Genomic DNA, 27,110 nt, shown 5'->3' on the forward strand with positions numbered 1-27,110 from the left:
TAACTAAGGAAGAATGCATAGAAAACTCACTAGAAATAAAAGGGGTTAGGAAAGGCCCTCTATGAAAGATAGGATTTTAGTTGGAGCTTAAAAGAAACCAGAGAAGTCAGTAGGTAGAGTTGAGTTGAGAGAGCATTCTAGACATTGAGGACTGTTAGAGACAATGTTGGATATTGAACTAATATTGAAATGTTTCCATTCCAAATTTTGCATAACCTAAGAGAGACAGATGACTTTATTCATGATGTGGCATAGATACAAGGAGGAGTGATCTGGAACCCCCTTTGCCCTTCTGCCCAGGTCCCTTTAGTGAGTGTCCTTGGCTACAACTTGTTTTTTGATTTCTTAGGCCTGCTGCAAAAAAGCTTCCTGCTAGTTAAAATGATGAAGAACCTTGGTGGTGTTTTTGCTTTGTATCTTAAGTAAATTGGATGCTATTTTCTTTACTGTGGGTAATTTTTTTGTCATCATATGTTAATATGGGGGAAAGCTTGTAAAATCAAAAAGAGAACTGAGGTTTGCATTATAACATCCAGATGACACATCTGAATTTCTAGGTCACTCACAACAGTTGTTTATTCTGTTATGCAGAATGGACCACTACTTGTTATTTTAAGATAATACCATCAAATACAGTGGCTAGGTGGGAAGTCATTAAAGTTATTATTTGGCATTCCTTGAATGCTTTGTATTTTCAAAGTGCTTTACAATCTGTGTTATTCTTTCTTCTTTTTTTTCCCCCAACACCACTCCAGGGTAGCTGGTTATTTCAAACACTGTTTTATAGCTGAGGGAAGACTAGCCCAGAGTGGGAAACATTTTTTTCCATAACTGAATTCCATAGACCTATTTAGATGGAAGGAAATTTAAAATTTAAAGATGTTTTAGTAGTTGAATGCTTCAATCCACTTGCGTAGTGCTTCCCAAAAGATCACCAGGGAAGGGATAACTCCAACAGAGTGACATTGTTCAAAGTCTTTTCTTTTTTTCCATATATTTTTTATTATTACAAATGTTTACAAAACCAAACAAAACTAGCATTTTCCTATACAAAGAAAAATGAGATAATGCACAAATGAAAACACAAATCACCAATGCTTTTAACTTGTTTTTTTTTACATAATAAATATTGTCCACAAATGTCCCAGCCCTCCTCCACCCTCTCCAATATGTTAATATAAATTAAGTCTTTCATTTTTTTACCTTTCTATCCACTTTCTGGAGGTAACATTCACAGTTTTTTCTTCTAGCATTAGTTCTGTGGCTGTAGATAATGTTTTCCTATTCTACTCACTTCACTATCCATTATCTTGTATAGTTCTTTCCATATATCTATTTTTTTTTAAATCAGTCTGCTCACCTTTCCTCATGGTACAATTGTATTCCATCACAATCTTCTACCACAATTTATTCAGCCATTCCCCATTTGATGGGCATCCCCTCACTTTCCATTTCTTTGCCACTACAAAGCGACCTGCTATAAATATTTTGGAATGCATTTGTCATTTTAGCCAGTCTGATGGGTATGAGGTGAAATCTCAGAATTGTTTTGGTATGTATTTGTCTAATCAGTAGGGTTTTAGAGCATTTTTTCTTATACTTATATATGGCTTTAATTTCTTCATCTGAAAAATGTTTGTTCATATCTTTTGCCCATTTAGAAACTGGAGAATGACTTTTTTTCCTATAAATTTGAAAAAAGTTCACTATATATTTTAGATGAAACCTCTAACTCAGAGGTTGTCTATAAAATTAAAAAAAATCCCCCATATTTTCTGCTTTCTTTATGATCTTGGCAGCATTTATTTCATTTGTACAAAACCTTTGCAATTTAATGTATTCAAAATTATTTATTTTACATTTCCCAATGCATTCTACCTTTTGTTGACTCATGAATTTCTCAACTATCTATAAATCTGATAGGTAGTATATTTATCCTGTTCATCTAATTTACTTATGGGCATCTCCTTTTATGTCTAGAGCATTAATCTATTATTGCTTTATAATACAATTTAAAATTAGTTATACTTATTTACCTTTTTTCTAATAGTTCCTTTGATATTCTATAAAGATATTTTATTTTCCCAATTATGTATAAAATGACAACTTTCCTAATAAATTTTCAGAAGTTATGTTATACAAATTGTTTCCCTCCCCTTCTTACCTCCCCTTTGCCAGAGATGGTAAGGAGTATGATATGGATCATACATGTATTATCATGCAAAATATATTTCCATATTGTTCATTTTTGTAAGAGGATAATCATAATAAACCCAACCCCCCCAAATAAACTATTGTGAAAAATAGTAATTTTGACCAGCATTCCAACTCCAACAGTTCTCTCTCTGAAAGTGAATAGTATTCTTTGGCATAGGTCCTTCAGAATTGTTCTGAGTCATTCTATTGCTAATTGTAACTAGGTCTTTAACAGTTGATCATCATATAATATTGATGTTACTGTGTACAATGTTCTACTGGTTCTGCTTAGTTCAATCTGTATCAGTTTATACAGGTCTTTCCAGCTCTTCCTGAAATCATCTTGTTTCTAATATCTTACAACACGATAGTATTCCATTACCATTATATACCATAATTTGTTTATCTATTTCCCAGTTGATGCATATCCCCTCAATTTCCAATTCTTTGACACCATAAAAGGGACTGCTATAAATATTTTTGTACAAATAGATCCTCCCTCTAATCTTTTTTATTTGTTTGTTTCTCTCTTTGAGATATATAACTAAGAGTGGTATTAGTGAATCAAAGGATATGCACTATTTTATGAGCCCTTGGGCTTGGTTCCCAATTGACCTCAAGAATGATTGGATTAGTTCAAAATTCCACCAACAATGTATTAGTGTCCTAATTTTGCCACATTCCCTCTAGCATTTATCACTTTCCATTTCTGTGGATGTGAGGTGGTACCTGAGAGCTATTTTAATTTGTATTTCTATAATCAAGAGTGATTTGGAACATCTTTTCATTTGATTATTAATATCTTGTATTCTTCATTTCTCAACTGCTTATTCATATATATTACCATTTGTCAATTGTGGAATGGTTTACTTTCCTATAAATTTGACTTCATTCTTTATATATTTGAGAAATGAGACCTTTACCAAAGAAATTTGTTATAATCCCCCTCCCCTGCCCCCAGTTTGTTGTTTCCTTTCTCATCTGTTGGTTACATTGGTTTTGTTATATAAAACCTTTTAAATTTAAAATAATCAAAATTAGTCATTTTCTCTTGTAATATTCTCTATCTCTTATTTGGTCTTAATTTATTCCTTTATCCATAGTCCTGCCAGGTAAACTACTTTATGTTCACCCAATCTACTTATAGCATCACCCTTTATGTCTACATAATATACCCATTATCTTGGTATGAGGTGGAAGATATTGGTCTATACCTAATTTCTGCCATACTATTTTCCAGGTTTCCTAGCAGTTTTTGTCAGATAGTAAGTTCTTATCCCCAAATCTGGGATCTTTGTGTTTATTAAACACTAGATTGCTAATGTCTGTTACCCCTGATCTATTCCATTGACCCAGGAATCTATTTCTTAGCCAGTACCAGAATGTTTTGATGATTACTGCTTTTCAGTTCAGCTTGATAGCTGGTACCACTAGGCCAAGTTCCTTCACATTTTTTAAAATTAGTTACCTTGGTATTCTTGATCTTTTTTTCTTCCAATGCATCATTGGATTCTGTTTTTTAAGCCACTCTGCTATCTGCTTTTGTGTTATGAGTGAGTACATTCCATTCACATTATTAGTTATGGTTGCCACCTGTGTATTCCCCTTCATTCCCCTCTTTCCAACTTATCCTCCAAACAGTTACCAATGACAAAGTGATATTCCTAATGTGTATATCTAATGTTATAACCCCTATGTTAAAAAATCTCCAGTGACTCCCATTGCCATTAGGATAAAATATAAACTCTTTTCTTTGGCATATAAAAGGTCTTTGCAGTTTGATTCCAACCTATGTTTCAAGGCTGATGACACATTCCTTTCCTTCTCACACTCTAGGTTTCAGGCAACCTGGCTGACTTATTTTCATAATGACATTCCATCTTCCCTCCCAGCTTTTGCAGAAGCTGTCTCCCAGTATAATAACCCTCCCCCTTATTAACTGTGCATCTTAGAGCCCCCCAACTACACTCTGCTTAAGCACCACTTAATATAAGAAGCCTCTCCTGCTTCTCCCAGAGGTTGTAAGCAACTTCCCCGATTAATTTTTAGTAATATAAAATTATATGAGATATACTTATCGTGGTATACATTGTTTCTTCCCAGCAGAATGTAAGCTCTTGGAGGTCAGGGACTATTCCCTCTTCATGTTTTTTTTTTATTATTATTTTGCATTTCCAGTGTCTGGCAGAGCCACTGACACATAATCAGTGCTTAATATATGCTTGATGAATTAAAATGCTTGTTGATTACATCCCATAGACTCATGTAGGTAGGAAACAATAGATTATTAAAGGGGTTTAGTGCTTTCTGGTTGAGGAAGTGAATACCTGAACCCATCCAGATGGCTCTCTTCTAGGATGCAAAGGATACGATATTTCTCATCAGTTCATTTCCAGTGGCTTGCCAAGAATTTTTTCCTCATAGTCAAGTATAATCTCAGCTATAATTATAAGATGTCAGCATCCTTTCCTTAAAGTCTTATATGATAATTATTATAGTTATAGATCTAGTATCAGAATAATTTTGTATATATTTATATATCATTTTTCATAGAAGGACAGGGAACATTTCACTTTTATCTTTAGGTTCATAATGTCCAGTGCATAGTAGGATCTGCCTAAGCAGATCCTTAATAACTACTTGTTGATTAATTGGTTGAGTCAAGTTCTCTGAGCCTGAGAGTATCCTTTAGTACTAAATGGTCTAGAACTACAGTAAAATGTAATTTTTTTTCTTTCTTTTTTATGTCTCTAATGCTAAACATAATCTCTTACCTGTAGTAGGTATTGAATTAAAATGACAATTCATAATCTTCCTTGAAAACAGAAGCAGGTGATATTCATGCAAGCCTATAGAGTCAAGGAGAAGTTTGGAATTAAGCCCTTCATGAGTCAGGGAAACAAGCCTATTATTAAAGACAGAGTCTTTACTATCTACACTGGCAAGATTCCTATCTCCTATTTATATTCAGTTTTAAAGATGTTAGCTTCCAGTTCCTGTATTTCAGGAACTAGTAGAGTGCTAGAAATATTTACCAGACTTAAGAGTAATGATTAGTCATGAAAGAGATGGAAGCAGCTGCCTTTTTCTTTCAAAGATATGCAAAGGGTTAAATAAGGTGGCATAGTGGATAGACAGCTGGGCTTGGGATATGGAAGACCTGTGTTCATATTTGGCAAGGCACTTAACCCTGTTTGCCCCAGTTTCCTCATTTGTAATGTAAGCTGGAGAAGAAAATGGCAAATAGCTCCAGTATCTTTGCCAGGAAATCCCAAATGGGGACAAGTAGAGTTGGACATGACTGAAATGACTCAACAACAATAAAAACAATAGCAAAAGAGTTAAACATTTAGGTATCTAGATAACTAACACAAGGTCATCTATTTGTAAATTTAGTGAAACAAAATGGATGGGCACAGTCATTCCATAGATGTAAGTTAGAGGGGGGAAAGGAAACTGGAAATTTACTCTGGTGTAACATCTTTTAAAAAGTTATTAATGTAGATAATATCAGTGTACCTTGATTCATTAATAAAGGGGAAAGGGAGGAGTATTTGTAAATTTTCTCTGCCACACTAGTCAAAGAGAATAGTTTTTTTTTCCTTGTCTGTATAATTCTTCAGAAAAGCAAAGTGAAGAATTAGGCGACTATATTGATAAATTAGAGAAAAGAGATAAATAACTAATTTTAGGCTACAGAGAATAATAATAATCACTTTAGCTCTATTCTTTTAATTAGTAACTTGGTGATCTGCACAGTAGGAAAAGGATCAAATAAGCAAGAGAATCACTAATATCAGAGTGCTATAAAGGTCTGAACTTGACAAAGTCAAAATCAGCAGCAAGAGAAACTAGATGGGCACTTTCAAGTACTCATTACCAGGTGTGCATGCATGTGTGTATAAGTGTGTGTGTGTTCAATGGTATCTAAATTGGAGGAAGGCATCCTTGTATAAATGAAAACAATAGTGTTCAAATATAGTTGTCAAAATATTAAAACAAACAAATTTACAGATCTCAAGTTAAGAAATCCTGGAAGAAATTCGAGACCCTTATGATGTAAGTTATGACTTACTGACATGGAGAGAATGGACTATATTGGTTGATCATTTCCTCTGAGATGTTCATCATAGATGGGCTCTATGAAGAGGAAAGCAGCTGTGCTTCTCTTTTTTATAATTATAAATCATGCTACTTAAACTCATCTTAGGTCCCCAAGACAGTGTGAATGATCAAGTTGGCTGATATCTGATAGACAGATGGAGTCCACTCTCTGTAGGAGTTGCTAATTCAGGTAGCTGATGGTGAGCTAATTAATAGACTGTTTTCATAATGGATGGAATTAGGTATAGTGACCCTCTTGAGTTTTGTTCCAAGGGACTACAAAATTAATACTGTTGCAACAAGGATAACCAGTGGGATTACAAGAATTTTGTTTGATACAAGATCGCTTTTTGAAGAAAATGGTTCATTCTTGCTGTAGGACTTACCTTTGAAGGCACTTGGAAGAGTTTGACTGCAGGGAAATGTTAAGACTCATTACACAGTTTGCAATTTACACATTTTAGGGTAATGAAGGAGAGAATTTAAAAAATCCCTTGCCTATTTTATTGATTTTGTACAATATGGCTTTTACTCAATCTGGCAAGCATTGGTGAATTTCCTACTCAAAAGAAAAGCAACTCCTGCCCTCAAGGAACTAATATTCTACTTGGAGGAGAAATATTTGTAACATTAAGCAGAACATAATTTAAGGAGATAAAGAACAGTAATAATAAGGCAGATGAAGGAAAGTTTCCCACCTGCATTGTGGATAATATCTTCATTGATCCTTAAATGAAACAAGGGACTCTGAAATAGCAAGGAGAAATGATGACATTCTAGCCTGTGCAAAGCCATGGTGATTGAAGAGAAAATGTTGAGTTGGAAAGTAAACCAATTTGGTTGGAAAATCGCCCTGTGAAAGGCAGGAGATGAAATAAGTCTGGAAAGGTAGTAAGATTGTAAAGGTTTGCTAGTTTTGAGTTGAGGAATTTGTGTTTTATCATAGAGGCAAAAGGGTAAAAGGAATGGAAGCATCACAAATATGAGAGTTACATAGTTAGAATTGTGCTTTAGGAAGATCAATTTAGCAGTTGTTTGGAAGATGAATCAGAGAGGAAAGAGAATGGCATCCGGGAGAACATTTAGAAAGCTTTTACAATGATGTGGGCAAGAGGTGATGAGAGCCAAAACTAAGGTGGTGGCTGTGAGAGTGGAGAGAATGACAGATGTAAGAGAAGTTGCAACTTTTGGGGACCAAGGGCTAAAAATGTGATCATAAAGTTCTGGAGGATTGAAAAGCTCTCCAATTAAACATATGTAAAAGTTGAAGGCTGGATCATTTCAAATTGTTCTGAACTGTTCAGAATTTGCCCAAGTGTGAATTGTTTTTCTTCATTTAGCAATATTTAGGATCCCTGAATGGTTCAGCTAGATTATAGTGGCTAATTTGGGCTAGTGTAATTGACGTAAATCATGCAGTTAGCTTGCTTCATGTCAACTGTGCCAGTGGAAATGTGTTTGTAAATCAAGGCCATGGTATTCTTGCTAAAAATTATTTTGTCCTGGTAGATGGTGAGAGGGTGAGAAAAGTTATTCTCTGAACATTCAATGAATTACATTTATTTTTAGCCCAATATTTTAGGAACAAGAGGAGCTCTTGATTGTAGTCAAAAACTGATTAGAGATTTCAAAAATAAATCTGACAAGTTTTATCAAGAGATTTTTCCAGGTCTGTGGCAAGCTACTACTCTCCAAATATTGTTCATTCTACCAAGAGCAGAGAGGAACCTTAAAGGTCATTTACTTCCCTCTAGAGAGGTATAGTGTGGAATAATGGGGGGAACCATAGTCTTGATATCAGAAAGACCTAGGTGCCCACCCTGTTTCATGTACTAACTGTATAACCATTCATTTTTCTCCTTCTTTCTTGGATCTTCATAGGAAAATGAGCAAAATAACATTCCCTCCCTTATGGTTCTTCTGTGGGATAGAGATGATAATATGTACAAAATGTTTTGCAAACAGAGCTCTGTGTAAAAATCATCTGTCATGATTGATACCTTACTATGGATGAAGAAAATCAGGTCAAGAGGGAGGAATAATTTGCTCAAGGGGACACAAGCAGTAAGGTGGAATTCAGGGATTGGAACTTATGACTTTTGTCTCAAAGTTCAGTGTTTATTCCACTCCAGTGCATGTATGCACACACACAAACACATACAACACAAAATATAATTCAATGACATTATGGGCAAGTTGACAAATAATATTTCTTTCCTAATGCACTTTGGAAGACCATTGAGACCTAATCATTTTTTGGCAGCATAATTCTATGCTGATTTATTTTCTAAATAACTAGGGTTGTAATGCTTTAGAATAATATGATATCAAATGCAAGTCTGGAAACCTTGCCATAGGAAAGGCTCTGGGTCTTAGATTCATTTATTAAGCTCAGATAAAAAATGAGGGAAACCAAGGCAATTGACATCTGTGGTGTCTTCTTGTAGCCTGCTCACAGTTGTTTGGGCCAGGAAGTATGTGATCTCACTTCTGCCATTCCCCCAATGCACTATGCATTCACCTGGCCCCCAGTAGGTTTTTCTAATGGTGTTGAGATGCGGCAAAGATGATTAATGCTCCTGTTTATGGAATGTTTAGCAGAGACTGTATTATTATGTAATTTCCTTGCATTGCAATTCACCAATGTTTTAACACAGTTTTACTGGAGTCTTGGAAAATGCACCCTGGAGAAAAAATGCAGCTCAGTACCTGGTAGGGGGGAAATTGCTAGTGAGATTAGTACGAATTTAGGGCTCCAACTTTCAGGGCTTTAAGTAATCATTGGAAGGCAGTGGAAAGGAGGGAGTTCAACATCATTCAGGAAAATGTATACTTGATTACATAGTCATGAAAGATATTTCAGCATTTCTTCACTGGACTTGAGTTTTCTTTCTTTTTTTTTTAATTTTTATTTGGTCATTTCCAAATATTATTCATTGGAAACAAAGATCATTTTCTTTTCTTCCCTCCCCCCTCCTCTCCCATAGCCCACGTGCAATTCCACTGGGTATCACATGTGTTCTTGATTCAAACCCATTTCCATGTTTTTGGTATTTGCATTAGAGTGTTCATTTAGAGTCTCTCCTCAGTCATATCCCCTCCACCCCTGTAGTCAAGCAGTTGCTTTTCGTCGGTGTTTTTACTCCCACAGTTTGTCCTCTGCTTGTGGATAGTGTTTTTTAGATCCCTGCAGATTGTTCAGGGACATTGCATTGTCCCTAAGTGGAGGAGTCCATTTCCTTCGATTGTACCACAGTGTATCCGTCTCTGTGTATAATGATTTCCTGGTTCTGCTCCTCTTGCTCTGCATCACTTCCTGGAGGTCATTCCAGTCTCTGTGGAATTCCTCCACTTTATTATTCCTTTGAGCACAATAGTATTCCATCACCAACAGATACCACAATTTGTTCAGCCATTCTCCAATTGAAGGGCATCCCCTCATTTTCCAATTTTTGGCCACCACAAAGAGTGCAGCTATGAATATTCTTGTACAAGTCTTTTTCCTTGGACTTGAGTTTTAAGGTTATGTCATTCCTTAATTCCTTAATCATTTGTTACTTCTCCCACAAATCATCCACTATAAGTCTACCCACAGAACTTCAAGCTATCCTCAAGATCTCCTGATATTATATAGATACCAAGAGAGTTCATAGGCCATCCATTAGGTTATCCTCAACTCTGAGGCAGCTAGGTGGCACTGTTAATAGAGTGCCTGGACTAGAGTCAGGAAGAATGATCTTCCTGAGTTCAAATTTGGCGTCAGACATTTAATAGATGCTTGGTCCTGGAAGAATGACTTAACTCTGTTGGCCTTAATTTCCTCATCTGTAAAATGAGCTGGAGAAGGAAAGGGCAAACCATTCCCATATACCTGACAAGAAAATCCCAAATGGTATCACAAAGAGTCAGATAAGATTGAAAAATAACCGAACAAAAAAAAAACAGTTCTTAATATATGACTTGCTATTTTTTTAAGCTGAAAGGAACCTTAGTACTTAGTTATTCTTAGTGTGTATAGGAGAAAAAATATTGGATTTGAAGACAGAACCATGATGGTTTTGCTATTTACCAATTATATAAGCTTGCTTAGTCTCTTTTGGTTTAAATCTTCTCACATATGAAATGAGAGGGATGGAAAAATCATCCATCTTCTAAGTAGCTAATATGGATATTTATATTATTTTTAGTTGTAAATCCTGTGATGCTTTTAGTACCACTCAAGAATATAGACTTTGACCCATATATAAACTAAGGCAGTTAGGCTAAAGTTCCATTCTGTAAAAAGGAAGGTAGTAATAACAGGCCTGTGGCATAGCAATAACACCCCTAGAGAAAGGTATTAAGTCAACCTGGTCTCTAAGAGCATTTACGTACCAGCATCATCTACCATTGATCCATGCATTCCAAAACCACTGACCCCTGGTGTGGTCTTTAGGGGAAAGACCACAGATAGAAAAGCTCTTCTGGAATCTGGTTGAGCTCTGGAGTCTGATTTCTTGGACACCATTTAATGTCTTGTCATTTGTTTCTTTATAGACAGATTCCTGGGTTCTCCCTAACCAGCCCTGTGAGACCATGATCAGTCTATACTCCTTGCATTGCCATCCATCCTCATTCAAAGTAGCATATTATATCATTCAGAAGTCTGATTTGATTTAGTTTCTACCTCTGGTTCACATAGCACATGGGGGCCTTTAAAGTTGAAGATATCTTCTTTCCATCTAGAGAGTTTATATATATATATATATATATATATATATATATATATATATACATATATATATATATATATTAAAAATATTAAGAGACACTGTGATACCATGGGATACAGGTACAGATACAAGTATTGGGGATATAGGTAAGAAAACAAAACAATTCTTTCTTGCCCTCAAGGAATTTACATTCTGATGGGGGAGGTGATATGTTTAGTAATGATAGCTTGCATTTATAGAGAGCTTTGACAAATCACTTTGCATAATTTGCGTAATTTGTCTCATTTAATCCTCAAAACAACTCTTCAAGGAAGATTCCCATTTTACAGTTAAGGAAACAGGGTTAGGGAGGTCAAATGACTAGTCCAGAACCTCACAGCTAGTAAAGTGACTGAGGCAAAATTCAAAAGGTCTTATTGACTCCATCTCTAGTATTTTATCCACTGCTTTACCTATCTAATTATATACATATAAATTAATATAAAATAAGGTTTGTTTTTTTTTACCCCCAGGAGTATTAACAATGAGGATTGGTGTAGCAGGAAAGACTAAATAAAAGGTAGCCCTTGAGCATTGAAAGGAAGTAAGAGATCCTAAAAAAATTTAAAGTTAGAAGGTAAGCTATTGCAGACATGAAGGATAAGCTAACTATTCAGCCATAAATTCAGGAGAAGAAATAGTATATATGAGAAATAGAAAACTGACCAGTTTGAGAACTGGACACTTTCACTTGTACTGTAATATATCTTTCATTTGAGTATCTCAAAGCACATCAATGTGACCTAAACAAGAAAGAGGGCAACATTTTCCAATAAAAAATCCTGAGGCATGAAGCCATTGAAGGTTTTCCTAAAGGATCTCAAAGCTGCTGCATTGTAGAGCATGACTTCTAGCTTTGGAAGAACTAGCTTGTTCTTTTTGGCCACTTAGGGTGAATGGGAGCTCTCCTAGGTCCTAGATTCCTGCTTGAGTATTCTACCTGTCAGGCACTTTTCCCATTTCCTCCCAAGGGTAAGAGACTGATGACCCAGCTACACCTCTTTTCAATAAACTTAAACTTTATCCTATCCAAGTACTTGCTGGCCAGGTACAAATGAAGACAACCTTTTGGGGGTAATTGACTGGCAAACTATTTTGATGCCAGGAAACCCAAAGGCCAAATGGATTTTTCTCCCTGATAATGCCTGGAAGGGAAAGCTTATTAAGTGCAATTTTGGCCCCTTTCTCTATGGGTCAAAGAATTCAGTTATTTTCTCCCAGGGGTCATAAAAAAGATGATTAGGGGCACCTTTCTTCCACTTTTCTTACAGGATGGAGCCATTTTAGGGAGTGCTTAATTTAAAAAAAATCTCCTTCCCAGCCTCAAAAGAATTTTAATCTGTTAAGCTTTCACAGAAATAAAGAATCCCTGGAAGAAATTAAGGAAGGAGTTCTAGGGGAAATTCACATCCTGTCATAGTACAGTTGCCATGCTTTTAATAAACCCCATGAAAGTGCCCCCAAGTTGTACTGAGCTGCAGCTTCTATTATTATACCCAGTACCCCTTTTATTTACATCACTTCCCTGGGGAGTAATGCCATATGACTTTCTTTGTGCTGCTTACACATTTCCATGTTTTCTTATCTCTTTCTCTGTTAGAAATTATGTTTTCTCTCTCCTGTCCTCAATTTTATTCACTCTCTTTTCATCTCCTTTCTTCTCTTCTCTTCTCCTCTCTATTGGGTTAGAAAAGAGAGAGACTAGAGGCAGGAAGTGGGAGGTTTCTGACATATTCCAGGAATGGGATCCAGAGGTCCTGAACTAGGTTGGTGTCAGTGCAGATGAGTTGGATAGAAGAGATGTTGTAGGGCAAAACTGATGAAATGTTTTAACTGAGAATAGTGGATTAAAGAAAGTAAAGAGTCAACATCACTCGAAGATTTCTAGTCTTTGTAATTGGAAGGATGATGTTTCTATAAACAGAATTATTTAAATTGGCATGAAGGGGAAAAAGGGTTTTTTATGTGGGGGAAGATAATAAATTCACTTTTGGACATTGAGTTTGAGGTGCCAATAAGACAGTGGGAAGTTGGAAATGTGAGATGAAAACTTATCATAGAGATTGGCATGGATATATAGATTTGGGAGTCATCTGAATTGAGGTGATAATTGAATCTATGTATGAGTTAGGGAAGAGGGAGGTAGGAATAAAGGGGAGGAGGGGGGAGAGAGAGAAAGAGAGAGAAGGAGAGAGAGACAGAGAGAGGGAGAAGAGAGAGAGGAAGGGAAGGAGAGAGGGGGAGAGGAGGAGGGGTTTACAATCAGGGGTAAAAGCAGAATCATAAATAAATGAAAATAAGAAGAAATGGTCAAAGAGGAGAACCAAAAGAAAGCAGTGTAATAGATTTCAGAGGTAGAAGAGGTAAGCAGAAAGAGGGACATGACTAACTGTGAAACCTGGCAGAAATGACAAGAAGGGCTAGTGTTCAAAGAGTGTGGGCTGGGTGTGCTAGTCTATACTCTAAGCATGTCCTTGGCAAGGAGGCTAGGGACAGAGAAGGATGCTAGATTTGGCAATAGAAAGCAATTTTAGGACAATTTGGTTGGGGGAAAAGGTTACATGGTAGGGGGTTGAAGAAAAATTGGATGAGGAGGAGGTGGAGGAAATGTTTATAGGCTACTCTTCGGGAGAGGGGGTGGAGTGAAGAGGACCTTGGAGAGTAGTATAAGGAGAAAGCAGAGTCAAGGGAAAGTTTTGGTTTTGAGTTTTTATTGTTTTCAGATAATCTGCTAGAATGCATATGAACAGAGAATATGATACAACAAAAGATTAAAAGTGAGAGAGAGTGTTTCACTTTTGGCACAAGGAGATGTGAGCCAATAAGATCCATCACAAAGTAAAAGCTTTAGCTCTGCAAAAGAGGAGAACTACTACATCCTCTGAAACTGGAGCAAAGGAAGAGAGGATGGGGGAGGATATGGAGGCATTTTAAAGGTTGGAGGAATGGAAATAAAGGAGCTCAGAAATGATAGCTTCAGTCTTTTCAGTAACAATTGTCATTTGCTGAGAGAATTTTCAGTTGGGGGTTTGTTCTAAAAAATAATTTTGTAATAGTCACTGTAGTGAATGTGGCAGAGTAAGAGATGAAGAAAAGTGGGGGACAAGTTGAGGTTAGATAGTGTGAACTTGTAGCTGACACAGTCAGCCTATTTCTGTGAGTTTCTTAGATAGTGTTTAGTCCCTCAGAGGCAGGAGTAGAGAAGACGGATGTCATTGGTGACTCAGGGTTAGAGAATAATAAGTAGTCCTAGAACAGAAGAAGAATATGGGGGCAAGAAATTCAAGAGTGAAACAAAGTGTCTTTGTTTCAATGATAATTGAATTGAATTGAATCAATGAAAATGATAAGAAATAGAGGGTTATGGTGTGAGGGTGGGGATGAAACCATAACAAAATGATGGAATGGGAGAATCTGGGATTTTTAAGAGACTGATGAGGGTGAAGAGTAGATTTATGATAAGAAAGTTGTCAATAGTAATGGCAAAAGCATGGGGGCTGGTCACTAAAGAGTTATTGACATCTAAGTGGTTACTATCTCTGGGAATGACTGAAGTAGACAGCAGTGATAAAGGTCATGGATGGTGAAGAAAGGTTGATAAAAACAGGATAAATAAAGGTATATCCAGATAGAAAGTGAAGTTATCAATGGTCATGGCAGGAATTTGGGGTGGAGAAGAAGCCTGAGAACCATATGCTGAAGTCACTGAGGAAGAATATTGAGGAAGAGTTAAACAAGTTGATAATTCAAATAACATTAAGTTTTTGAGGAGACAAGGTAGATGAGTGATAAGGACATAGTAAAGGCCTAGAAATTATAGGACTTCCAAATAGAATACTAAATTTAGAATCAGAGGAAATTTGTTTGAATCCTGGCTCTGTTACCTGCCTCCTGTGTGACTCTTAGCAAAACAGTTCCTTTTGAATGGCCTAATTTTCTTTACATGGAAAATAGAGTGGTGGATTAATTGATTTGCAATGTCCTTCTTGGACATCATCTCCCCATTCCACTTGCCACAAATACCATACTCTGGAATCCCCTCTCTGAAACAAGGATCCCCAACCTGGTAGTCACCTGTGTTGAGTGGAAATTGCCTCATATGGTCCACTGCATGCAAGCAAAGGTACAGTCATGCTTTATTTCACTCTATCTTCTCAACAGTCACCTTGACACCTAAAGTAGACAATATATATTGAAATTATCTTTTATTCCAAAATACCCCTGTGGGGCCCTTTAGTCCTGAATAATTAGTGTCTTTTCTGGCCAAGAGACCTAGGCAATATTTCCATTTCTGGAACTATATCCAAGTTCTTTGCTCTTGGAAGAGGTATGTCAATCTGTCATGTATGGCTTAACTCACCATCTTTGGGACTTTCCAAACTAAAATATCACTCTGCAGTCACCACTCTCCTATATATGTTTTGTTTCATTAGAATGTAAGGTGATTGAGGGCTAAGACTGTATTCATTTCTATATTGGCATCCCAAGCTCTCAGCACAATGCTTGGCTCTCAGTAAGTGCTTAATAAGTACTTTTATCATTTTTTTCATTCATTCATTTAATCACATTTATTCATGATCTTTCAGGTCTTTGAATTTGGGACATCTATAAGGTTGATAAGGAATGGAATATCCTTAGCAGATAGCTAAATATTAATTAAGGCCAGAATATAAAAAGCATATTAAAAGAGACCTATGGTGAAGAGAGTTGGTTAATAACACTAGGGAGGGAGTTCCAGAGGGCATAGTGGAAGGTTGTGGAAGGAATGAGTCAAGGGCCTGGTTGGAGGTAGAGACTGTAGGGAAAGAGGAAGCAGGAGGACAGGATTCAAATTGCATTTTCTTTCCCTTTTTGTTCTTCCTTCCTTCCTCCCTTTCTTCCTCCCTTCCTTCCTTCCTTCCTTCCTTCCTTCCTTCCTTCCTTCCTTCCTTCCTTCCTTCCTTCCTTCCTTCCTCCCTTTCTTCCTTCCTTCCTTCCTTCCTCCCTTTCTTCCTTCCTTCCTTCCTTCCTCCCTTTCTTCCTCCCTTCCTTCCTTCCTTCCTCCCTTTCTTCCTCCCTTCCTTCCTTCCATCCTTCCTTTCTTCCTTCCTTCCTTCCTACTTCCTTCTACAAATTAGAAATAAGGGAAATTAGAGGAGTGGTTTACTACCCATGGGGCAGGGAATTCTAAGTAGGCAGAGCCTCCTATATAGTAAGTCATCCTCAAGGTGCTCTCATTAAAATGCTGGTGTAACAGAGGCTTTGCTGAACTCTTTTTTTAAGGAGTTACTTCTGAGACTGATGCAATGGGAGAGGGCTGAAGGTTACAGATGCCAGGAGGGTGCTAGAAATGAAGGGAGCCTTTGTCAATCCCTTCTCCCCTGTGAGTCCCACTCATCTTGTTGCAGGGGGTAAGGGCAAGGAGTTAAGGTAGCTTCAAGGGTGCTGGAGGTGGATGGGAGCCTTGTATCTACTATCAAAAGTCTATTATTATAATTAGTAGCTGTTAAGTTCCCAATGGAGAAGGGAGAAATGCATAAGAAGCCAGATTCCTAGTACAGTAGTATCACATATGAACTGCTAGGAAGCTTTGTGCTCCTGCATATGATTTGCATATAATTTCCATAGACAGTCCTATATATTTTTCCTTAGTTGTGCTTCACAGAAGGTTGTCACTTCTTGGGTTTTCTTTGTCCCTTCTAAGATAAGATAACAAGAGGAAGGGTCTCAAGGGTGTTGGGTACCACAGATTCTCTGTGGAAGCAACTGAAAGGTAGAAATGGACTCCTATCATATCCTGTCCCTCTCATCCTCTTAAGGCTCATACCTGCTAGTAGCCCAGTCCATGTTCCTCACACCGTCTACAACCTTGAACACCTGAAAAATGATTTCAGTCATCTCCTAGGATTATGAATTGAGATCTAGAAGAGGTCTCAAAGGTTACCTAGCCCAATTCATTTTAGAGACGAGGAAACTAAGAAATCTAAGTGAGTTTTTCAGTTGCACAGGCTTTATAAGTGGACAGGATTTGAATTCAGGTCCTTAGACCCCTATGCTCATTCTTTCCATCATAAAGCTTCATATTACTTCTGCAAACACTCTTCTGCATACTGTTGAAGCAAGGGTGCTTGACTGGAGTTGAATAGAACCCTTGATTTTAGAAGTTCTGGGAAGCTGAATGGGGAAAATACATTCCACTAACCTCTAACTGAAAGTTAGTATTTCCTTCAATTATGAATTTTATAAAAATGTTTCTGAGAAGTGGTCTATTGGCTTCACCAATTGCCAGAGAGGAAGATGGTGCAAATAAGATTGAGAGGTTTGTAACAGGGAAAGGAGATTTAGCTAGGCAATAGAAAGAATGCTTTGATTTCATTTGTATGGAGACTTGGCCACCAGTGAAGTAGAAGTCAACTCCTCAGCTCCTCTGTTCCTTTTATTCCTGTAATTGTTTTCTTATTCCATTCCCCCAATTTTCATTTTCCTCCTAAAGCTTCCCCTACTTTATATTCCCCTCTCTGTTTGAAGACCTTGAATGAAAAAAAATATGTTATTTGACATTGTGTTCCCATTCTCTTCCTCTTAAAACCCCTGGATGGCATCTTCCACACTTTTCCATTTTCCCAGTCTCTGACCAAAAGGTATTTCTTCTCCATGTTAAGGCCAATCCCTCTCTATCTATACCTCCCATCTTTCTTAGTAGATTGCTTCATCAGTCATCCCCCCTATCAATCTTGAGTCTTAATCACCTCTTTCTCTGAGCTCCTTCTCAGGTACCAAATCAAATGTGCCAAATCTTTCATATCTTAAAAAATAGCCAATGCCAAACAAAAACAACAAAATCCCTTTCACTAGACCCCACCATCTCTTCCATTATTGTCCTCTCCTTTCTCAAACTTGAAAAAGCTGTCTAAACTCACTGGCTTTCTCCACTCCTCTCACTCCTCAGTCTTGAATTATGGCTTCCTACCAAATCATTCAACTGAAATTGCTCTTCCCAGAATTACCAGTCATTACTGCTTTCCCTGTACTTGTATCTTTAGGATCTAGACTAATTTCTGTCTTAATAAATACTTGGTAAGTGACTAATCAGTGAGGTGTCATTCCCTTTTAGAATATAAGCTTCTTGAGGGTGGAGAATGTTTCATCTTTATCCTTGCATCCCCAGTAACAAACATGGGGTCTGAAACATCACGCTTATTGTTGTTCTGTTGTCAAAGTTATGTGCAGGTCTTTAAAATTCTATTTGGGGTTTTGTTGGCACAGATGCTAGGGCAGTTTGTCGCTTCCTTTTCCAGCTCATTTTACAGATAAGGAAAGTGCAGCAAACAGGATTCAGTGACTTTCCCAGGGTCACACAGCTAGTAAGTATCAGAAGCTGGATTTGAACTCAGGTCTTCCTGATTGTAGGGCTGTTGCTCTATCCATGTGCCTGTCTGGCACATAATTGTTTAGCAATAGATTGATTGTTTCTCCATAAATCCAACAAGGCTCTATTGGGTATAAGGTTCTGTGCTAGGCACTTTGGATAGGATGACTAAAGGAAAAACAATCCTGCAACTCAAGGAGTTGAACCTTTTTAATACAAACTTTGAGGAACTATTGATTGATAAATGTTGGGAAGAGCAGGAAAGACTTCCTGTAGGAGGTAGCTCCTGAGTTCATGGTTGAAGGAAGATAGGCCTTCTAAGAAGAGAATGATGGATTGAGAGAATGAGATAGTTTTGGTTTGTGTTGTCATTTTAAATGTTTTTCGACCATGTGATGCCATTGGTATAGGGGACTCCAGGTATGGAAATACCCTCTACCATTTCAGATCTGTACCAGTTATTCTAAGTCAGTTTTAATGCCTAGGCATATTTCAAGATGAAGTAATTTTCCCAGGACTATTCAGTAATCTGTGTCAGAGTTGCAGTTTGAACCCAGGGCCAGCTTTCTAACCACATTACAATATGGCCATCCCATAGGAATTTTAAACATCTTTTAAAGCACCTCCTTTTCTTCCCATCTCCTGCCTTCCTGAGAATACCCAAAGAAAGGATGTCTACGGAGAATAGAAGGCTGAGTAGCCTTACTGGCAGACATGGCCTTTCAGATGAGTAGAGAGCATAGTACACTGCAAAGAGCACCAGCTCTGGGTCACATGTCCTAGATTCAAAACGTGACTCTGCCATTTACCCTTACAATTGGGACATCGACCAGATAAATTAATCTCCTTTGGCTTCACACCAGATGGCTTCTGAGTTTGCATCCAGCTCTAAGTCAGTGATTCTAGACTCCATGAAGGAAGGTTATGTTCAGCAACCAGCCTGGCCACTCAGGCAATGACAGTGCCCTGGGAATGGCTCAAATTTTTGTCTGCCACATCCTTGCTTTCTCTGGGTATTCCAAGTCCTTCATCTTTCTTGGACAATGGGCACTGTCTTTTCCATTCTTTGAGACACAGCCTAATTAGTTGCATAGGACCAACAGCACAAACACCTGGCTTAGGGTTCAAGCTCCTGATTCTGCCTAGCTTTGTGACTGTACAAATCACTTCACTCCCCTCAGTCAGCTTCCTTGATTATAAAATGGAAATGATAATATTTGGAACTGAGCTGTGAATAGGGATTTTTTTTTACCCAGGGAAGAATGTTGCATTGAGGAGGGAGCAGTGACAGTAGATTCTGATTGCTGGTGAATGGTGATGGTGGTGGCGGTGGTACTATCACTCCAAGAGACTGCAGATAAGCAGTGTGACAGCACAGGCTGATGAGTTGAGATATTAGATGAATCTATGATAAGATACTATTTTGTACTCTCCCCTCCCCCCTCCCCCCCGACAATGTCAGCACCCTGGACCAAAGGCTCAAACACTAAGGGATGGTTGTTGCTGATTTGTCTTGCCTCTCTCATTGGATATTTACAAGATAGCACCACTGAGAGAGGATAATTCAAGGCAAAAATGGGAGAGAGTGTACAAGGCATTACATCATTAACTGGTACCTGTAATATATTATCTGAATGCATGGAGAGGAAGGGAAGGAAGGTGGTGGGGAGAGACAGAGACAGAGAGAGAACAGGAGAGAGAAAAACAGAGGTAGAAAGAAGGGGGAGGGAGAGAGGAAGGAGGAGGAGCAGAGAGGGAACAGGCTATTATGATTACTGTTATTGTTTCCTTCTAGGGGCACTTCTGTGGCAAAATGGTAACATTTGACTCAGAGTAACTCTGAATTCAAAGTACTGACATGGATGGAGGATTACTTCTTAACATTTGGTCGGCTAATTCTTTTAAAAGGTCCTTTCATGTTATAAATCAAACCACTTGAAAGCCATTGGCTTCACTAAATTGGGAGGGGGATGTCTGTGATGATTTTTAATTCTTTTTGCTGTACAGTTTCCAAGCTTTCCATCCTTATTATTTTCTTTAAATGCCTAATCACCACCCCTGGGACAAACTTGCTTCCTGCTAATGATGTATACTTGCTGAGTCTAGTGGTTTTTATTTTATTTTATTTTTTACTTTTAGTCATTCTTTCCTTCTTTTTTACTTCAGGGCCCAAGAAAGAGAGTCAGACTTCTCCTATGGCATGGGCAGTTTAACCCAGTCCACTGCTTCAGGTTTAAATTCTTTAGAGCACAAAGAGGACAAGAACATTTTTTTCTTAAAGTAAAAGAGAAACTAGTGGCAACTGGCATTAGGGAAGAAGTCATAGAACTGGAAATCAGGAAGGAATTTTAAAGGTTGACTGTTTTACTCATTTTACAAATGAAAAAAAAAACAACTGAGGTAAGGACTTCCCTAAGGTGACAAGGTCTTCTGACCCAGAAGCAGGACTCTCCTGGGGGGGTGGATTTAAGATAACTTGTGAAGACATCAAGAAAAGGAGTTTTATATAAATTTGAATGGAATCAGAAATCTAAGAGAGTGTAAAACTCATCCACTCAAAGCAATTTGGTGGAGTAGTGGATAGAATGTTGGATCTCAGTCAGGAAGATCCCAGTTTAGGTCTCAAACACCCTTGTCACCATGGGCAAATAATTTTACTATTTGCCTTAATTTTGCTCAACTATAAAATGGAGATATCATAGCGTCTAACAACTGCCAGGGATGATGTGAAGATCAGACAAGATAATATTTGTAGAGTACTTTGTAAACTGTAATTCTCTCTGTATATGCTAGCTATCATCATCACAATCGTTAATCTTTTTATTAAACTCCAAATTATATAGAGAAAAATGAGGCTCAGACAGATTGAAGAGTTCTTCCTTTCCCTCTGCCTCTTCTTCCTTCTTCCTCTCCTCTTTCTCCTTCTTTTCCTCCTTCTCCTCTTCCTCTTCCTTCTCCTTATCTTCCTTCTGATTGTGGTGATTGTAAGCAGTAAAGAGGCAGGCTCTTAAAATGAGGGGGCTTTTGGGAAAGGCTACTTCCATCCCATTTCTATTCCTGAGGGATTGAAATGATCTGGCTGGTGTACAACCCAGCTCTGAAGGAGGTACCTGTGGATGAGACTTGATGTTTCTTCCCAAAGGGTTACTTGTAGCATCACTTCTGTTTCCTCTCATTTCCAGGGCAGGGGTGCTCGTCAAGCTATTTATGTGGAATTGTTTCATCCATCTTCTAGTGGTTACAAGAGAATACAGGGGTGTCTCCAGTAGGTGGGGAGAGCAAATGCAAGGATGCAGGAACAAAACACAAATCAGAAAGGCTGCTGAGATCAGTCAATATCAAATATTTATTGAGAACCTACTATGTGCTGGATGCTGGGAATACAATAGCAAAAATGGACCAGCATTTGCCCAAAAGGATCTTAAAATCAATTGGAAAAACACTATATACATATATGTATGTGTATATGACTCAGCCACTACTGAGTGATACTGGACAAATCTTCTCTTGATTTGAGTTTCCTCAATGAAATACAGATAGTTATAATATATAGATAGATATATAAAGATTATATATATATTTAGGAGGATTGTTGTGAAGATCAAATAAAATAACATTTTATATAAAGTACTTTGCAAACCTTAAAGTTCTATAGAAATATGAGTTACTATTCTAATCATTATTAATTATTCTGTAAAAGTTTGTTTCCATGGGGAACTAGTTAGGACAGTAGATTGAGTCCTGGGCCTGGGTTCAGGAAGACCTGAGTTCAGATTTGGCCTCAGATACTGATTAGTCATGTGACCCTAAACACATCACTTAACTTCTGCCTCTGTTTACTCAACTATAAAATGAAGATAATGATAGCACCTCCCTCCCAGACATGTTTTAAATATGAAATGACATTTGTAAATTAAATGTAATAACAACTGTAAAACACTTAGTAAGGTCTGGCAAATAGAAGGCATTTAATGCTGCCCACTTCCATCTCTCCTTCCCTTCCTCCCTTCTTTTCTTGTTTGTTTTTTTCATAGTAGTATGATCATAGATTGGGCAGGTAGGTAGTGCAGTGACTAGTGTTGGACTTGAAGTGAGTTTAAGAAAACCTTAGTTCAAATACTGCCTCACATTCTTACTAGTTCTGTCATTCTGTACAAGTCACTTATCATCTTTTTGCCTTAGTTTCCTCTTCCATAAAGTGACATTAATAATCAAATCAATCTCTTAGGGTTGTTGTGAAGATAAAGCACCCTAAAGGGCTATAGAATGCTTTTGATTATTGTAGCTTTAGGACAGAAAGAAACTTTAAAGTTTATCTAGTTCAAGCCTTCCAATTTCCAGAGGAGTAAACTGGGGCCATTTTGCTGGGGTTCAGCCCTTGGTGTTTCTCTCCATCTTTCCATGTCTAGCTCTACCTTCTCCACTATGCTCCCTCTCTAACCCTACCTGTTATTGAAACAGTGAAGGCTTCAGTTGATGTTGGTATTGTGGCATGTTTTGTATTTTTGGCTTCCTGCCCCTGCGCTTGAGATATAGGGGAAGCTAGTGGGGAAAAGGACCAGAGGAATAAAGGACAGCTAATTCTCCCCACCCCACTTCTCAGCAGGTATAAACACCTCTAAATTCTGGCTCCATTTGGCTCCATTTTTTTTTCCTTTCCTAGACTGTTCCTTTTCACCTTTACCCTCCATTTCTTCTATGGCTCATTTTTCCCTTTGGAAACCCAGGGTCATGATGGAAGTCACATCAGAACTTTGACTTTCAGAACCTTGCCCTTATTGCTTAGTGACCTTGGCCAAGTCATCTGATCTTTGAACCTTAGTTTCTTTGCTGGTAAAAGCATAGAATATTACCTTCACACATAGTTGTTGTATCTTGAATTCATTCTCTTTTGCTTCTTCTTTTCTTCCTGACAGTCAAAGCCCAATATGCAAAGCTGACTCATAGACTATAGGTGTAAAGAACTCTCATTAAAGGTGGAAGATAAACCTTCTGGACATAGCTTAAACTCTTCTACTCTAGGAGGCCTTCCTTGTTCTTTCCTCTGCATCTCAAGTGCTAAAGCCTTCCTTTACAATATTATTTTCATGTATCTTATTTATGGTCATGCCTCTCCTTTTTGAGGGCAGCCAGGCGGTGCAGGGGATAGAGTGCCAGGCCTGGAGTCAGGAAGACTCACTTTTCTGAGTTCAATTCTGGCCACAAATACTTTCTAACTATGTGACCCCGGGCCAGTCACCTAATCTTGTTTGCCTCAGTTTTCTCATCTGTAAAATGAGCTAGAGAAGGAGATGGTAAATCACATCAGGATCACAAAGAATCAGACATGACTGAAAAACAACTCTCCTATTTGAATATAACTCCTTGATGGTAAACAGCACTTTAGTTTTAGTTTGTCCTTTGTATCCCCATATGCTTAATATGATAACTGGCATCTAGGAATCCATTAATAAATGTTTGCTGATCGACTGCTTGCTTGGTTGATGATGGGGAGGAAGAGTGACATACTAAAAACTGTACGGAACACCGGATTGAATCAGAGCTGTGTCTGATTCCCTCAGTCTTTTCCTAACAGGGTGACCCAAGGGAAGTCACTTATAATCTCTCAGCTTCAGTATCTTCATCTATAAAATATACAGAATAGAAGTATCTACCTCACAGGGCTGTTGTGTGAACATAAAGCATGTTAGACTTTTTACAAATATTAAAATGCTATTGAAATGTGAACAATTATTTTTCCTCGAGGAAGATTCTCCAGATTAATTCTGTTTTGCTTCTTTCTTAATTATATATTTATTCTTTAATGTTATATATCCATATCACTTATAGAATTAATTTACATAATATTAATAAGGTATTTGTATATAATTTCCTTAGTATCATGAAATAATTTCAATGTATGAACCCTTCACCTCCCCAACTAAATGGGAAGCTCCTCAGGGGTTGGACTCTGCCCTCCTGATTCCCTCTCAAGGGACATTCTTGGGGAGATTTACTTGTAATAGGTCTCCTTAGCTTTTTGTTGAATTTAATTATCAACTTTTGGGAGTAGTGAGAGGAGACATGCTATTTTTAAATATCAAGAGGTGATGTAGTGGAGTGAAAAAAGCCCTGGGTTCAAAGCCAAATAAGCCAGAATTAAAGTCCCAGCCTGGTTACTTACTAGTTCTATGACTTCTCAGAACCTCAGTTTCCTTATTTGTAAAACATGTTAATTATATTCTACCTACCTTATAGCCTTGGGAGGAAGTATTCTAGAGATTTCAATTGTGGTTGTTTTTACTGCTATTCACCCTCCATTTCCCCTTTCTCATATTCAAAGAGTTCCAGTGTTCAGGGGACTCGGGTTTGTTGAGTAAGTCTCTTCCCCAAACCCACATTCTTTGTTGTAGATATTTATCCTTTCTTTCTAAGCTTCCATTTTTCTAAACTGAATGGCCTTAATCCATTGTTGGTCCTCATAGCAAATTCTTAATTCTTTGGGTCATTTTAGCTGACTCTGTATAGAAACACACACATACACACATATGTATTTATATTATATATATATATATGTATCTCATTATATGATGTATATCAGAGCTATAAGTAAGATGGAGAACATCCTGTATCCATGCCTGCAAGGTTAGAGGGGTTGCTGGGAATTAGGAGAAAAGATCAGGGGGCAAGCTTATGGGCTACTAAAAGTTGGAGGAGTAAGAAATAAGGATGGATCATCTCATGTCAGACTGTATTCTCTATGGCCTTCCTTTATGCCTCCACTGCTTTGTCCCTCAACTCATATGAATTTGTTCTAAGTTCTGGGATTCCTACTTATGGGTCTAAAAAATGCCAGTGGGAAACCGCTTGAAAAGTCTTCCCTGTTTACCTCCTGGGGTAAATTCTGCTCTGCTGCTGATGGAGTCAGGCTAGAGAAGGAAGGTGTGTAGGGATAAGGTGGAAAGATTTGACCCTGGGATGGGAAAGTTCAATGGGTTCTTTCTTTAGTATCCTTGAATTAAAGACTGTTAAACACTCTGTGCAATTGTATAGTGTTATTCTCACAAAATTAGTGAGTTAACTAATACGGCAAAGGAAGAAAACCAATCAAACCACCAGATATATTATTAAAATGAATGTATTTATCCATATTACCCCTCCCTAAATCTATTCCATGGACAATGTCCATCTGTAAATAGCCAAAAAGGAGTTTGCCTCTGTTTTAACTTTGCTGATCTCAACCCAATAGTCTGTTTATTTAACAGATGGCTACTGTTCTCCTTAGAGATTCTCAGCACATCAAAGGGTTTTAAAATGAAATGGAACACACAGTAATTGAGAATTAGTCCTGGGAAAAGGAGAAATACAAGTACAGTTTATCACTCTACCAGACTCAACACACACCATTTTAATGTGTATTAGCAGGCCATAAGGACAGCAGCCATCAGTTGAAAGCCCACAGATATACACCCAATCAAATGTGGTGCAGACACGCAATATATTTAGATGTATTTTGTATTGCATGCTGATATATACCATTTTCCAAGGTGCTTTTGTCATCGTTCTCATTGTTCTATTTGTCACCATTGGGCAGAAATGGGAGCAATTGTGTGAAGTCCAAAAGGACAGACTTACAATTGATGTCAGGGTTAAGAACTGAAGAAAACCCAACAAAAGTCTTTCTAAGAAGGAGGGCTCTCCAAAAGTGAAACGATCTGCCTCAGGATGTAGCCAACTTGTTCACCAGAAGTAAGGATTGTTAGAGGACTACTCATTGGTTATGGTAGTAGAAGGAATTCTTGGTCAAGTCACAAGATGACCTCTAACTTCCCTTCCAACCCTGAGATTCTCTGATCCACAAGGCAGCTGAAGGCATTTCAAATATGCAATCTTCAGAAACCATATTTCATCCATTCTGAAAGTTAGATCTATTTCCCACCCTTAAATTTCAGAAATAGAAAGAAAATTAAGCAAATGGCACTAAAATATAAAGAATGAGCAATTCATTAAGTAATAAGGATATTAAATCTAAATTGGAATCTCGTCTCTATTTTAATATGCATTCAAGCTTAATTGGCTGAGTTTTGAATATGGGAAAATGAGTTGCTAATACAAATCACACCTTTTATATACTTAATAAAATGAGAAGGTCTAGGATGCATTTGAGTTGCAGACAATTTCTCTTCAGGAGTCAGTGAGTTGAGTAATAGACAGGATAATAAGAAATCAGTGGTTGAGAAACCTATAAAGTAAATTAGCGTGCGTCCTTACTTTATTAATTTATAATAATAATGTAATGGATAAATCAATGGGGAGTGCTTGGTGAGTAATGGATAGAGGAAAGAAGTTCTTTCTTTGTTCAATTTATTGGTCCTATTTCACTCAACATCATTTTTTTAAAAGAAGTTGGTGGGATGAAGATGACTGGCATGGTGGATGAAGGAGAAAGAATGCAATTCTTGTTTGCTGGGATTTGATCCTTCTTATTCTAGGGTGGTTCTGAGACCCAAACTCAAGCCTCTTTCCATTAACAAGCATTCCAAAGGGTCACATTCATGGAATAAAATGGCCAGCAGATGCATCTAAGGAAGCTGCACTCTGGAGTGTTCTTTTTATCGCTTGGTTGCTCTGATGTTAGAACAGTCACTTCCCCAGAACATGCATGAGAAGCCCAGATTAGTGTTAATTAGAAGGAAGATTTGTTCCTTTTCTGTTGCCAGTCTTCATTTGGG

The 27,110-nt window shown here is 37.7% G+C and overlaps 1 protein-coding gene across 15 annotated transcripts in view; it reads left to right on the forward strand.

Moving 5' to 3' along the window:
* The window catches only part of RBMS3 (RNA binding motif single stranded interacting protein 3), a 1,500,462-nt gene that overhangs the window by 237,271 nt on the left and 1,236,081 nt on the right, over nucleotides 1-27,110 (forward strand). The window lies entirely within an intron of this gene.

The sequence above is a fragment of the Monodelphis domestica genome, chromosome 5, assembly GCF_027887165.1.
Source record: "Monodelphis domestica isolate mMonDom1 chromosome 5, mMonDom1.pri, whole genome shotgun sequence".
NCBI classification, from domain to species: Eukaryota; Metazoa; Chordata; class Mammalia; order Didelphimorphia; family Didelphidae; genus Monodelphis; species Monodelphis domestica.